The sequence below is a fragment of the Equus caballus genome, chromosome 9 (genome assembly GCF_041296265.1).
Source record: "Equus caballus isolate H_3958 breed thoroughbred chromosome 9, TB-T2T, whole genome shotgun sequence".
In the NCBI taxonomy this organism is placed as follows: Eukaryota; Metazoa; Chordata; class Mammalia; order Perissodactyla; family Equidae; genus Equus; species Equus caballus.
The window spans coordinates 55,416,454-55,431,687 of NC_091692.1; the positions used below are offsets into that span (position 1 = coordinate 55,416,454).

The 15,234-nt window shown below is 39.1% G+C and overlaps 1 protein-coding gene and 1 pseudogene across 1 annotated transcript in view; both read right to left on the reverse strand.

Annotated features, from left to right (window-relative positions):
- The window catches only part of LOC138915576 (large ribosomal subunit protein uL15m-like), a 63,782-nt gene that overhangs the window by 12,337 nt on the left and 36,211 nt on the right, over positions 1–15,234 (reverse strand). The gene's annotated exons all lie outside the window — the stretch shown is intronic.
- On the reverse strand, positions 283–2,197 carry LOC138915566 (ligand-dependent nuclear receptor corepressor-like protein pseudogene; annotated as a pseudogene).

Sequence of the window (15,234 nt, forward strand, 5' to 3'; positions counted from 1 at the left end):
CTAAGTATGTTAGGTAAAAATGTTTAAAAACTATTAATATCATATTTCCATTATAAGATGGTTTAACTGAATGGCTGGGGTGGTCTTTCACCTATAAAAATGTTTCACTTGACAATTACTTGTTTTCCCACAACGCTTTATGCTATTGACTACTAAAGAAAACCTCAATCTTTTTCACCTATTTATACAAGGATTAAATACAAACTATCAGAATTAAGTAAGCAACTATATAATTCTGTCCACAGTGAAAACCCTGAATAAAACTTTTTTTCAAAAGGCATGTAAGTGGTTTTTCAACTGCAAAATTTCATGTCTCCTGTCAGAGTGAGCATCTGTAATTCCCACGTGTGTGTATATAGACACACAAACACACACCTGTGCACATACACACACACACACAAACACACGTACAAACATTTTCCTAACAAGTAATCTACACAGGCTTGCTGCTGTTTTTGCAGCTGCCAGTCCCTGAATCTGTCATATTATATAACCCAGTGTCTGGTACTCGGAGTTTCTTCGGAGGAGGAGTCTTCAGTGTTCCAGATCTTTCTTTTACCTTGTATTCTAAAGTGCCGTGAGGTACCCCATAAATTCCTTGTGCTTTGGAAGCACTCATTTTGCCACTCATTACCATTGCAATAGCCTCTTCCATTATTTCATGATCATACTGCCGATAACGGCCACGTTTTTTCCTGGGCTGCTTATTATCTTTTCGATCCAATCCATCTTCAGTATTTTCAGAGGTTCCATCAACTGTTCCATTTTTAGAATTAAGACACAAAGGAGAGAGGTCCCCGGGTAGAAAGTAAGAGTCAACACTTGAGTGAGTTACGGGCCCAGAACATTCTATTTTCTTCTGTTTAGGGAGTATATTTTTCAGTTTTTGGAGAGCTGATCCTTCTAGGACTGGAGAGGTTTTGGAAACTTGATACATAACATCCAGCAGACCAGGACCATCAGGTTGTGGTTTTGAAACAGAACTTACTCGTAGTTGAGGAATTTTTAACTGTACAGTAGGACGTGAAGTTTCATATTGTAGGCTTTCATTTTTTTCTTTAAATTAGATTGAGTTTACTTTTTTCTGTGCGCTCTGCTTGAGCTCTTGCCCACAGGGCTACTTTATGCAGCACTGCACAAGTTTCTTTACTGTCTTTATATGAGTAACTATCACTGAAATCTCGAGCTTTGTTTTTAAAAGATGCAGGCTTCCCTGCTGGTAAGGCTTCTAAGTGGAGAAGTAAAGTTTTTTGAGGTATGCCTGCTTTATTTCTGTCCAGTGCTCCAGACTGAATGTCTTTCAAAGCTTTTGAGAGCAAACCATCTGCAAACTCAGCACTTCTCTCCACATAGTCCTCTCTGTTTCTCTGTAGTCTCCCAGCCATTGAATTTTCAGAAGAAGGATCGCATACGGACGACTCTTCAGATTTTATGCTGGTTTTCTTTGTAGAGAGATCTAACACTCCATCCCCTTGCTGAGTATTTTGTTCTTGCATTCGATTCACAGTGAGGTCTAAGGGGCCTTCCTGTTCTTCCTGAAGGGAGTTTTCTGCTTGATTCATTTGAATACTTTTACATATTAGACTTGGTCCAATTGAACCATTTCTATTCTCTTGAATTTTACCACTTTTTGAAATATACTCAATTGCAAACTGACGTATCATCTTTTTCATTAATTCCTGAGCAACTAGGGGAATGTTAGGATCACAGTTCTGAGGAAGGTCTTTCTTTCGAAAGAGTGCATTTAGCTAATTTTCTGCTTGGCATTCAGTCTTTCAGTGTTGGACTGGCCCTGAGATGACAGTTCCTCTGTTGGTGTTGACTGTGAAGAATCAAGAGATGGTAGACAATCCTTCAAATAAACTCAGGGCTCTTCGTAGCCGTGGTCCATAAAGCCCTTCTAAAATACTCTCAAAACCTACACAGTGCATGAGACGGTGGCGCCAAGAGTCGAGTTCCCGCCGGCATCCTCTCCTCTCCGCCGCGCACCGAGGGCTCCGGCACCGGGCGGCGAGGGCAGCGGCCACTCTCTCTCTTCCCTTGTCCATCCGCGTCCCGCGTCACGCGCCCTCATTTACATACGAGCGGCGCAGGCACGAGGCAGGGGCGCGAGCCCCGGAGCGCCAAAAACAAATCATTTTAAGAATGAGACCAAGAATAGACTCATTTTGTAGTGATCAAAGTTGAGGAGCAGAAAACAACCAGAGATGTGCTTTTCCTCAGTGAAGGCGGCAGGAAGCCAGGGGCAGGAGGGCAGTGAATCCCTTTGATACTGGGAGAAAACCAATTCCGAGAGAGCCAATCAGAGGGCACGGGAAGGGGCTGGAAATAAATGTCACCTCGACAAAACCTACCCAGTTGTATCAAAGCTTGGCCCTGACTTCAAGGCCTTCATTCGCAGCTAAATAGTTTCTGTTTTAATTTTATTAAAGTATACTAACGCATACATTTGTTATGAAAAAAATCAAGTCATACAAAATAATAATGAGGGACAAAAGTTCTCCACAGGCAATTACTTTTCACTTTGTTTTTTATTTCTTCCGGTGACTGCCTCCATATTTATAAATTAAAGGATCTCAATCACTAATTGTTTTATCAATTTTTGACATTGTGGATTCACTTATGACAGGTGAGGATTTAGATAATTTAAACTATTTCCTCTTAGTATTTTAGTTATTTTATGATAAACCGTATAATTTAAGTAAGGTAAGTACTTCAAACATCTGTTTTTTTGGATTTTCAACTTTCAAAATTATACATTAGCTCCTCACTCTGTGCGAGATGAAGATACTCACACACCTAACCTCTCACACTTCTTTGCTCCTTCTACTTGCCAACTTCTGTTAGCTATATATTTTCTCTAACATTGTTATAGATTATAATGTACTTATACACTTTAAGTGATCATTTAGGGTAAATAAGAAGCTACAAGAATCACTGTATTTGCTCTCTCTAGAACACTTTTCATTATTGCCCTCTTTCCTGGCCACAAAGAACTGGCTTTCGGGTTGACAAGCTTTCTTTAAATTCCTGATCACAAACCTTAAGCTGGTCATCCTTTTCCAGGGTTTTAGAAAACTTACTTTTTCGCTCTCCGCGATGACTATTTTGTATGTTCTCTCTTGGCCAATGATTTTCCTTTACACTTCAGAAAAAAGTCACGAGATAGGGAACTTCTCCCACATCCCACCACTAAATGTACAATCCTTCCTACAACTGCATTTATCTTCTGCATCATATTAAAGAGAAGGAAGTGGCTTTTCTTCTGTTAATCTTCAGTCTTTCCAGCTGTGATCTGGACTCCTATGTCTGCTACCCACTTAGGGGTTTAGTTGTTTTCCTTATCCCCTCTCTTTACTGCATCATCAATCTCTCCTCAGGCTGGATGGTCTCTTCATCATAAAAAATGTTGTAATATCGCTCATCTTAAAAAAACAAAGACAAAACACCACTTTTCTTTACCCCGTAATCCCTCTAGCTGAGCCTATTTCTCTGCTAGCTTTCATAGCAAAACTTCTTGAAAGAGTTCTACGTGGACTCTCTTTTCCTCCTCTTTGATTCATACGTTTTCCTATGAATAACCTCCATATTGCCAAATCTGATAAGAAATGCAAATCAAAATCACAATTGAGATATCACCTCACAAATGTCAGGATGACTATTACCAAAAAACAAAAAATGGCAAGTGTTGGCAAGGATGTGGAGAAATTGGAACCCTTGCACACTGTCGATGGGAATGTAAAATGGTGCAGCCACTATGGAAAACAGTATGGAGGTTCCTCAAAAAATTAAAAGTAGGGGCTGGCCCAGTGGTGTAGTGGTTAAGTTCAGCTCTCTCCGCTTCTGCAGCCCAGGTTTGCAGGTTCAGATCCCGGGTGCAGACATACACCGCTTGTCAAGCCATGCTGTGGTAGCAACCCACATATAAAATAGAGGGAGACTGGCACAGACGTTAGTTCAAGGCCACTCTTCCTCAAGCACAAAGGGGAAGATTGGCAGCAGATGTTAGCTTAGGGCCAGTCTTCCTCAAAAAAAAGAAAAATTAAAAATAGAGGCTGGCCTGGTGGTATAGTGGCGAAGTTCATTCGCTCCACTTTGGCGGCTGGGGTTTCATGGGTTCAGATCCCAGGTGTGGGCCGACACACCATTCATCAAGCCACTCTGTGGTGGCATCCCACGTACAAAAAATAGAGGAAGACTGGGGCCAACCCGATGGCATAGTGGTTAAGTTCGTGTGCTCCACTTTGGCGACCTGGGGTTCGGAGGTTCAGATCCTGAGCATGGACCTAGCACCATTCGTCAAGCCACACTGTGAAAGCATCCCACATACAGTAGAGGAAGATTAGCACAGATGTTAGCTCAGCGACAATCTTCCTCAAGCAAAAAGAGGAAGATTGGCAACAGGTGTGTTAGCTCAGGGTCAATCTTCCTCACCAAAATAAACCACATTAAAATAGACTACCACATGATCCTGCAATTCTACTCCTGGGTATATATGCAAAGACTTGAAATTAGGATTGTGAAGAGATATCTACACTCCCACATTTATTGCAGCATTATTCACAATAGTCAAGATATAGAAACAACTCAAATGTCCATCAATAGTCAAGTGGATAAAGAAAATGAGGAAAATGCGAGATAGACACACAATTAAACATTATTCAAACTTAAAAATTAAGGAAATACTACCATTTGTAAAAGCATAGATGGACCCGGAAGATATTATGCTAACTGAATACCATTCACAATCGCAACAAAAAGAATAAAATACCTCGGGGTAAATTTAACCAAGGAAGTGAAGGACCTATATAATGAAAATTGCAAGGCCTTTCTGAGAGAATTGGATGACGACATAAGGAGATGGAAAGACATTCCATGTACATGGATTGGAAGAATAAACATAGTTAAAATGTCCGTTCTACCTCAAGCAATCTACAGATTCAACGCTATCTCATCAGAATCCCAATGACATTCTTTACAGAATTAGAACAAAGAATCCTAAAATTTATATGGGGCCACAAAAGACCCCGAATTGCTAAAGCAATCCTGAGAAAAAAGAACAAAACGGGAGGCATCACAATCCCTGACTTCAAAACTTACTACAAAGCTACAGTAATCAAAACAGCATGGTACTGGTACAAAAACAGGTGAACAGATCAATGGAATAGAATTGAAAGCCCAGAAATAAAACCACACATCTATGGACAGCTTACCTTCGACAAAGGAGCTGAGTGCATACAATGGAGAAAAGAAAGTCTTTTCCAAAAATGGTGCTGGGAAAACTGGAAAGCCACATGTAAAAGAATGAAAACTGACCATTCTTTTTCACCATTCACTAAAATAAACTCAAAATGGATCAAAGACCTAAAGGTGAGACCTGAAACCATAAGGCTTCTAGAAGAAAACGTAGGCAAGTACACTCTCTGACATCAGTATTAAAAGGATCTTTTCGGACACCATGTCTTCTCAGAGAAGGGAAACAACAGAAAGAGTAAACAAATGGGACTTCATCAGACTAAAGAGCTTCTTCAAGGCACATGAAAACAGGATTGAAACAAAAAAAACAACCCACTAACTGGGAAAAAATATTTGCAAGTCATATATCTGACAAAGGCTTGATATCCATAATATATAAGGAACTCTCACAACTCAACAACAAAAAAATCAAACCACCCGATCAAAAAATGGGCTGGAGACATGAACAGACATTTCTCCAAAGAAGATATACAGATGGCTAATAGGCACATGAAAAGACGCTCATCATCGCTGATCATCAGGAAAATGCAAATGAAAACTACACTGAGATATCACCTTACACCCATTAGAATGACAAAAATATCTAAAGCTAATAGTAACAAATGTTGGAGAGGTTGTGGAGAGAATGGAACCCTCATACACTGCTGGTGGGAATGCAAACTACTGCAGCCGCTATGGAAAACAGTATGGAGATTCCTCAAAAAACTAAAAATAGAACTACCATACGATCCAGCCATTCCACTACTGGGTATCTATCCAAAGAGCTTGAAGTCAGCAATCCCAAAAGTCCTATGTACCCCAATGTTCACTGCAGCATTATTTACAATAGCCAAGACATGGAAGCAACCTAAGTGCCCATCAACAGATGAATGGATAAAGAAGTTGTGGTATATATATACAATGGAATACTACTCAGCTGCAAAACAGAACAAAATCATCCCATTTGCAACAACATGGACGGACCTTGAGGGAATTACGTTAAGTGAAATAAGCCAGTTAGAGAAGGATAATCTCTGTATGACTCCACTCATAGGAGGAATTTAAAAATGTGGACAAAGAGAACAGATTAGTGGCTACCAGGGGAAAGGGGGGGGTGGGGGGCGGGCACAAAGGGTGAAATGGTGCACCTACAACACGAATGACAAACATTAATGTACAACTGAAATCACACAAGATTGTAACCTATCATTAACTCAATAAAAAAAAAGATATTATGCTAACTGAAACAAGTCAGTCACAGAATGACAAATATAGCATGATTTCTCCTATAGGAGGTATCTAAAATAGTCAAACTTAGACAAGCAGAAAATAGATTGGTGGTTGCCAGGGGACGGGAGTGGGGAAAATGGAGAGTTGTTGTTCAGCATCAAGTTTTAGTTATGCAGGATACATAAGTTCTAGAGATCTACAACATTATAAACTTAAGAGGATAAGTCTTAGGTTAAATGTTCTTCCCACACACACACACAAAAGCAAAGGGACGTAAGAAATCTTTTGGAGGTGATGGATATATTTATTACCAGGATTGTGGTGATGGTATCATGGGTGTAAGCATATTGTCCAACTTCATCACAATGTATACATTAACTATGTACAATTTTTTAATGTTAATTATACCTCAATAAAGCTGAAAAAAATATAAACTCTCTGTTCTCTTAAATGAGTTCTTAGCAGCATTCAAAGCAGTTGAGCACTTGCTCCTTGAAATACTTTTCTTGTTGGGTTTCTGGATAGACCATGCTTCTCTCACTTTTAGTGGCTCCTCTTATACTATCTAACCCCTAAATGTTGAAATCTATTTTTCCTATGCAGGTGATGGGGTTCAGGGCATGCCCACACCCCCGCCCCGCCCACCGCAAGATGCACCACTCTGGTATGTGGATTATTTCAAGCTGAAGAAAATAAAGGCTCAGAAGACTCAGGAAGAACATTCCACCTTCTCCCCAACTGACTAAAAGAAATTTAAAATAAAGGCCAGTCCCCAGGACAAGCCATCACCTTAGATAACTCTGGGTATCTGGTAGACTGGGAGGATCCTTGCTAAGCCCATTCTTATCAAAGTTCTATTTACCAAACATTTGCTTTTCCATTTCCAGGAGTTGCCTTCCTCCCCTTTGAAGCTCCAAATCACTACCCCCAACATCCTCCTTGTCTGTAGCTGAAGAAATTTAAACAGGCAGCCTCAGCCAGATGACTGAGTTACTGTTTCTCCTGAGTTTCTCCCATGTATACATGCTATTAAACTTTGTTTGATTTTTCTCCTGCTAACCTGCCTTTTAAATTATTTGACCAGCCATAAGAACCTTAAGAAAAAGGGGTGGGGGAGGAATTCTCCCACTTCCCCAACACAGGTGATCTTAAATGGTTTATAAATTCTCAGGTTTATATCTGCATCCCAAATCTGAGTTCAACTTGTTTGTATTGACAAATAAAAATGGCAAGCAATAGGATATATTGGAGAATATGAGGAAGCCATTTGGTGTAAACCTAATTCGGCCTCACCTTGTCTTTCCAAAAGGGCCTGACCGTGGCTGTTGAGCATGCATTGTATATCTGCTTTAGATATTCCCTATGGCAAGAACAAAGGCCCTTGAGATAAAGGTGCAACTTCCCTCCCTCTCCCAAAGTTGGCATCTCCTTAAGGCTTAAGCGTCTTTCCTTAGGCTAGAAACTGATTGCTGTGCTCACCTGTGACTGCCCAGCTCGAGACAACAGACTTGCCTCCTGCTACGCCCTCTGAGATAGCAGACCCACTACCTGCGGTGTCCATCAAGAGCTGTGCCGACAGGGCAATCTTGTGACTATTGTGGGAGGGACATTTCAATCATATGTGAAACGTCCTGCTTGGCGGTATATAACCACTCTGTACACCTCACTTCTTTGGTGCCCTTTCTTCCTGTGGGAAGAAAGGCCCCGGGCCATGGTCCTCAGATTTCAGCTCAGAACAAATTCACCCAAATTTTCGTTTATAGATTGGTTATAGATTATTTTCATGGACAGTATCTAGCTGTTTAATTGATATCTTGACTAGGATGTCTTCATAACATAGTCAGAAGGAAATTCTAGATATCCAACTCTCTGCCACAGTCCCCCCAAAGTGCTCTTCCCTTATATTCCCCATCTCATTAAATGGCACCTCCATTTATCTAGTTATTAAAGCCAGCAACCTAAGAGTCTTCTTGATGCTTCTCTTCCCTAATTCCCACATAAACAAGACCTATCTTTTTGATCTGCAAACACCATACTTGTTCAACCCCCCTTTATCTTGCCTAGAACAATGCTAGAGTTTACTGACTGATCTACTTTCACTTCCACTGTTGCCCACTTCCAGTCCATTCTCCAAAAGTAGTCAGAGTCTCATTACCCTTCAGTGACTTCACATTGCACTTACCATGGCCTGTAAAAATCAGGCTAATCTGATTCTTTCATGTCTCTCTATCCTCAAAGTGCTGGGAATACTGCAGTGAATGAAACAGGCAAGTCTTCTATTCTCATGGAGTATTCTGGGGGCTTTTTTTGGCAGGGGGTGGGGAATAGAATAAAGAAGTGCAGATAAATAAAACCATTTCTGAAAGTAAAGAGTACTATGAAGACAATTAAACAGGGGATTGTGTTAGACAGCAACTGATATTTGCGGTGGGTTTTAGACTGCGTGGTCAAGGATTGCCTCTCTGAAGGGACATTTGAACTGAATGATACAAAGGAATTTTTAGCACTTTCTCAGCAAAGGTTTATTTCTTGATTGTATCATAATCTCATCAAGGATCATCTGGGAACTCTAGTTTTTATCTAATTCCAGGACCCAGGCTGAGAGAGCAGCCACCAAACTGAAACTTGCAGGTTGCTGTGACAAAAGGAAGTAAGATTCTCAAGGGCCTCACACCAGCAATGAAAAGCTCTAGTCTGTAAGTGACACAGATTTCTTCCACCTATACTTTATTAACCAGAACTATTCACATGACCCCACCCAAACCAAGAATCTGGGAATCGCAGTCCTACCACGTCCTGGAAGGCAGAGAATGAGAAATATTCGGAAAACATAATTAACTACTACTATAGTCCTTCATGTTCACAGGGGAAAATATAAAGGAGGGAAAGTCATAGATACATGCATGGTAGTGGCAGGAGTTCTCCTACAACTGTGCAAGGCCATTAGAATTGCTAGTTCTGGTTCCTCTGGGAGGCATATGGTAGAAACAGAAGACAGTTTGGTGAAGCTTTCCGAGTCTTGCTGCTATCTGATCCCTCTAATACTGAGGAAATGGTTTCTTACTGTTTTGCAGACCTGGAAGAATGAATCCACAGAATGTGACCTCATTGTCCCTACTCAGGATTCTAGTTTGCTCACTTCAGTCAAGGTGCCTTAAACTTTTCTAAAAGTCAAGAACAGTCTGGAAATACATATATTCTCCATATCAACTTCTCAGAGCAAAAATCAAAGAAATGGGCACAAGACCGGCTCAATGTTTTTTATGAATGATTGATAATATTAATTTGAAGACTATTTCTTACATATTATACATCCATTTGCAGAGGGAGTAAAAGGTTATAGACACCACTAAGACATACCTGCTTTTTCTTCTAGCATTTTCAGTTTGTCTTTTTAAAAAACTTAATCCTTTGTTCTGTTTGAAATCTTTCAATTGTGAAATATTTCAGGACTGATATTAAATGTGACTAACACTAAGCCAAATACCTATGTGCCCAATACCCAGCTTATGAAATAAAATATTATAAAAATAGTCATAGGTCTTGTTTTTGCACGCTTTTTGGTGAGGAAGATTGGCCCTGAGCTAACATCTGTTGCCAAGCTTCCTCTTTTTTGTCTCCCAAAAGCCCCAGTACATAGTTCTATATCCTAGTTATAAGTCATTCTAGTTCTTCTATGTGGGAGGCTGCCACAGCATGGCTTGATGAGCGGTGTGTAGGTCTATGCCGAGGATCCGAACCAGCGAACCCCAGGCCGTGGAAGTGGAGAGCATGAACTTAACCACTCGGCCATGGGGATGGCCCCCTATAGGTCTCTTTTTATACCTAATCACATTCCTCTTTCTCCCAGCTTCCCCAGAAGTAACCACTATTCTGAATTTAGAATTTATCCTTCTTGTGCTTTTCTTTGTACTTTTACTACATCTGTATGTATCTGTTATCAATATGTAGTATTTTTGAGATTTGGGGTTCTAGCAATGATGGGGTAAACACAACTGGATTAAAAAGAAAACAACAAGACTTATCCTCCCACCACACACAACTAAGAAACCGGACAAAACATACAGTGGTTTCCAGATATTAGACAACAGTCAGTGAAAGATAATGATCTCTGAGAGAAATGAAACAAAAGATGTGAGCCATATTATTGCCCCAGCTTACAGCCTGGAGAGAATTTTTAGGCTATGTGCAGGCAGGAAGTACCCAAACGGAGCCTGCTGGTTCCAGGAGCTAAAGATACAGAGCTCGTACAAGGAAATCTTATGAGCATTTATGGGATGAAGTATGAGAGAAGACAGATCTGCGCAGGAAGAGCTCCAAATGAGTACTGATCAATGCAGGTGTGTGAGGAAACTACTCAAGGCCAGTGAAAGACCATGAGAAAGATTCAAGTATAGCCATCCCAGAACTCACACAGGGCTGGTAATACTCTATATTCCCACTAGCCAAATAAAAAAAACCTCCTAATACAAGGACATTCTCAAGAGGGTATCACATCAGTGTTGGGACCAAATTAGTCCTATACTAAAAGTTGTACTGGATCCACCTAACAAAGCAAGAAAGCAAGCCTCAAAATGGCAGAGTTGATTACAAATGGCTTAACTGAATCTCAAAACAAAGCCTGAAAATATTTTAGAAAAAAAATACAGAAACTCCAACAACTAAGAAAATAAAATTCACACTATGTGGCACTTGACAAAAAAAAAATTACCAGATATGCAAGAGACAGGAAAATAAGACCTAAAATGAAAAGAAAAATCAATCGATATGAACAGACCCAGAGATGACAGAAATAGTTGGCAAGAATGTTTAAACACTTAGTATAAATATAGTTCATATGTTCAAGAAGGATGAAAGATGAGCATTTTAAGGAGATATGGAAGATGTAAAAGAAATCTATTCCTCAGCAATATGAATTTACTTAACACTACTGAATTGTGCTACACTCATAAATGGTTAAGATGGTATATTTTATATTTTTAGCATGGTAAAAGAACCTTTGTTAATCTAAAAGGAAACAAACAAAACAAACCACAAATAAACATCTAGAAGTGAAAATACAATGTCTGAGAAGAAAAACAGTATGGTTAAAATTATCAACAGGTTAGACACTGTAGAAGAAGATTAATGAACTTAAAGACAACAGAAATCATCTAAAATGAGAGAGAGGAAAGATTGGAAAAAACTAAACATCAGCGAGCTATAGAAAAACATCATGTGCCCTAATACAGATATAACTGCACTCCCAAAAAGGAGGAGACAGATAGGACTGAAAATTTTGAAGGACTTACGGATGAAATTTTTCCAAATTTAATGAAAACCATAAACTCATATTTCCAAGAAGCTCAATGAACCCCAAGCAGAAGAAACAAAGAAAACTACACCAATGCACATCATAATCGTATTGCTTAAAATCAGTGATAAGGAAAAAACGTAAAAGCAGCCCAAAAAAAGACACGTGTACAGAAGAAAAATGAGAATTACAGCAGACTTCTCACTGGATTGAATGAAAGCCAGAAGACAACGGAGCAACACCTTTAAAGAGCTGAAAGAAAAATAATGGTTGCCCAGAATTCTATATCCAGTAAACATACATTTCAGAAATGAAAATGAAATAAATACTATTTCAGACATATCAAAGCTAAAATTCATCACCAGCAGCCCAGCAATATAATACATATTAAAGAAAATCCTCCAGACAGAAGGAAAATGACACCAACTATAATTCTGGATATACACAAGGAAATAAAGAGCACTGGAAACGCAAAGTTTGTGAGTAAATACAAAATACACTTTTCCCTAATTTTTAAACATCTTTAAAACATTACTGACCGGTTAAAACAAAAATGTAACAATGCATGTGGGGTTACTAATATATGTAGAAATAAAATGTATATCCACAATAACCTAAAATCTAGGAAAGGTGAAATGAAAGTAAACTATTGTAATGAGCTTATACTATACATGAAGGATAATAATATGATCAGAAGGTAGAGCGCAATAAGTGGAAGATGTCTAATATAAACCCTAAAACAACTTATAAAATAAAGAAAACAAAGAGTACAGATAACATGAAAAGAATATTGACTTATTCCTAACAAGTCAATAAAGGAGATTAAATGGAATTAGAAAATGTAAAATTTTCTGCCTTCTAAAAGAAGGCAGAAAAAAAATACAAAGAGATCACAAATAAGAGAGAGAATGAATAAATAGCACAATGGTACATTTAACCACTTTAATCACAACAACCAGTAATCATTTTAACTGTGAATGCTGTAAAAAAAATCAAAAGGCAGAGATTTTTGAAACAGGAAAAGATAGAGACTGTCATGAAAAGGTAGAGACTGTCAAATTGTACGGAAAAGAACAACAACACTAAATACATATTCACCTAATGACAGAACTTCAAGATACATAAAACAGAAAATGATAAAATTAAAAGAACTGCACCAATCCACAATTATAGCCACTATTATAGATGTCAATACCCTTCTCTCAATAAATGACAAATGAAGTAGACAGAAAAATCAGTAAAGGAAGACCTGAATAACTCTATCAACCAACATTCTACCTAACATTTTTCCCAAATACAACTGGATCACTGACCAAGATAGACTGTAAGATTGGCCGTAAAGAAAGTCTCAATAAATGTAAAAGAATTCAAATAATAAAAACTATGCTTTCTGGCCACAATGGTATTACATTAGAAACTAACAACAAGCCAAAGCAATCTCGAGAAAAACCAACAAAGCTGGAGGTATCACAATCTCTGAATTCAAAACATACTACAAAACTACAGTAATCACAACAGCATGGTACTGGTACAAAACACACACACAGCTCAATGGAACAGAACTGAGAGTCCAGAAATAAAACCACACATTTACGGACAGCTAATTTTCGACAAAGGAGCTAAGTACAGACAATAGAGAAAGGAAAGTCTCTTCAATAAATGGTGTTGGCAAAACTGGACAGCCACAGGCAAAAGAATGAAAGTAGACTATTATCTTACACCATACACAAAAATCAACTCAAAATGGATTAAAGAGATGAATGTAAGACATGAAACCATAATACTCCTAGCTGAAAACATAGCCAGTATGCTCTTCAACATTAGTCTTCGCAGTATCTTTTTGAATACCATGTCTCCTCAGGCACTGGAAACAAAGAAAAAAATTAACAAACGGGACTACATCAAACTAAAAGTCTTCCCCATCAACAAAATGAAAAGACAATCCACCAACTAGGAGAAAGTATTTGCAAGTCATATATCCAATAAGGGGTTAATTTCCAAAATATATAAAGAACTCACACAACTCAACAACAACAAAACAAACAATCCAATCAAAAAATGGGCAGAGGATATGAACAGACATTTTTCCAAAGAAGATTTACAGATGGCCAACAGGCACATGAAAAGATGTTCAGGGGACGGCCCGTTGGCACAGCGGTTAAGTTCACACCTTCCACTTTGGCAACCTGGGGTCTCCAGTTCAGATCCCGGGGGCAGACCTACACAATGCTTCTCAAGCCATGCTCTGGCAGGCATCCCACATAAAATAGAGGAAGATGGGCACGGATGTTAGCTCAGGGCCAGTCTTCCTCGGCAAAAAAAGGAGGATTGGCAGCAGAAGTTAGCTCAGGGCTAATCTTCTCCAAAAAGGAAAGAAAAGAAAAGATGCTCAACATCACTGATAATTAGAGAAATGCAAACCAAAGCTACAATGAGATATCACCTCACATCCATTGGAATGGCTATTACTAAAATGACATGAAATAACAAGAGTTGCAGAGGATGTGGAGAAAAGGGGAGCCTCATATACTGCTCGTGGGAATGCAAACTGCTACAGCCGCTACGGAAAACAGTATGGGGATTTCTCAAAATATTAAGAATAGAACTACCATACAATCCAGCTATTCCACTTCGGGGTAGATATCCAAAGAAGACGAAAACACTAATTTGAAAAGATACATGTACCCCTATGTTCATTGCAGCATTATTCACAATAGCCACAACCGGGAAGCAACCTAAGTGCCCATCAACAGATGATGGATAAAGATGTGGTATATGCACACAATGGAATACTACCCAGCCATAAAAAAGACGAAATTGTGCCATTTGAGACAACACGGATGGACCTTGAGGGTATTATGCTAAGTGAAATGTTAGACAGAGAAGGACAAATACTGTATGATTTCACTCATGTGGAATATAAACAAACAAACAAACAAACACACAGAAACAGAGAACAGATTGGTGGTTACCAAAGGGGAAGAGGGTGGGGGAAGGCCAAAAGGGGTAAAGGGGCACATATATATGGTGACAGACGGAAACTAGACTTTTGGTGGTGGACATGATGTAACTTATACAGAAGCTGAAATATAATGATGTACACCTGAAATTTACACAATATTAAAAACCAATGTGACCTCAATTACAAAAATTTTCAAACTCAGAGAAAACAGTATTTGAAAGAGAACTGAGGGGCTGGCCCCGTGGCCGAGTGGTTAAGATCACGCGCTCCGCTGCAGGCGGCCCAGTGTTTCGTTGGTTTGAATCCTGGGCGCGGACTGGGCACTGCTCATCAAACCACGCTGAGGCAGCGTCCCACACGCCACAACTAGAAGGACCCACAACGAAGAATATACAACTATGTACCAGGGGGCTTTGGGGAGAAAAAGGAAAAAAATAAAATCTTAAAAAAAAAAAAAGATAACTGAAAAATCCGCATATATATGGAATCTAAACGTATTTCTAAATAACTCACG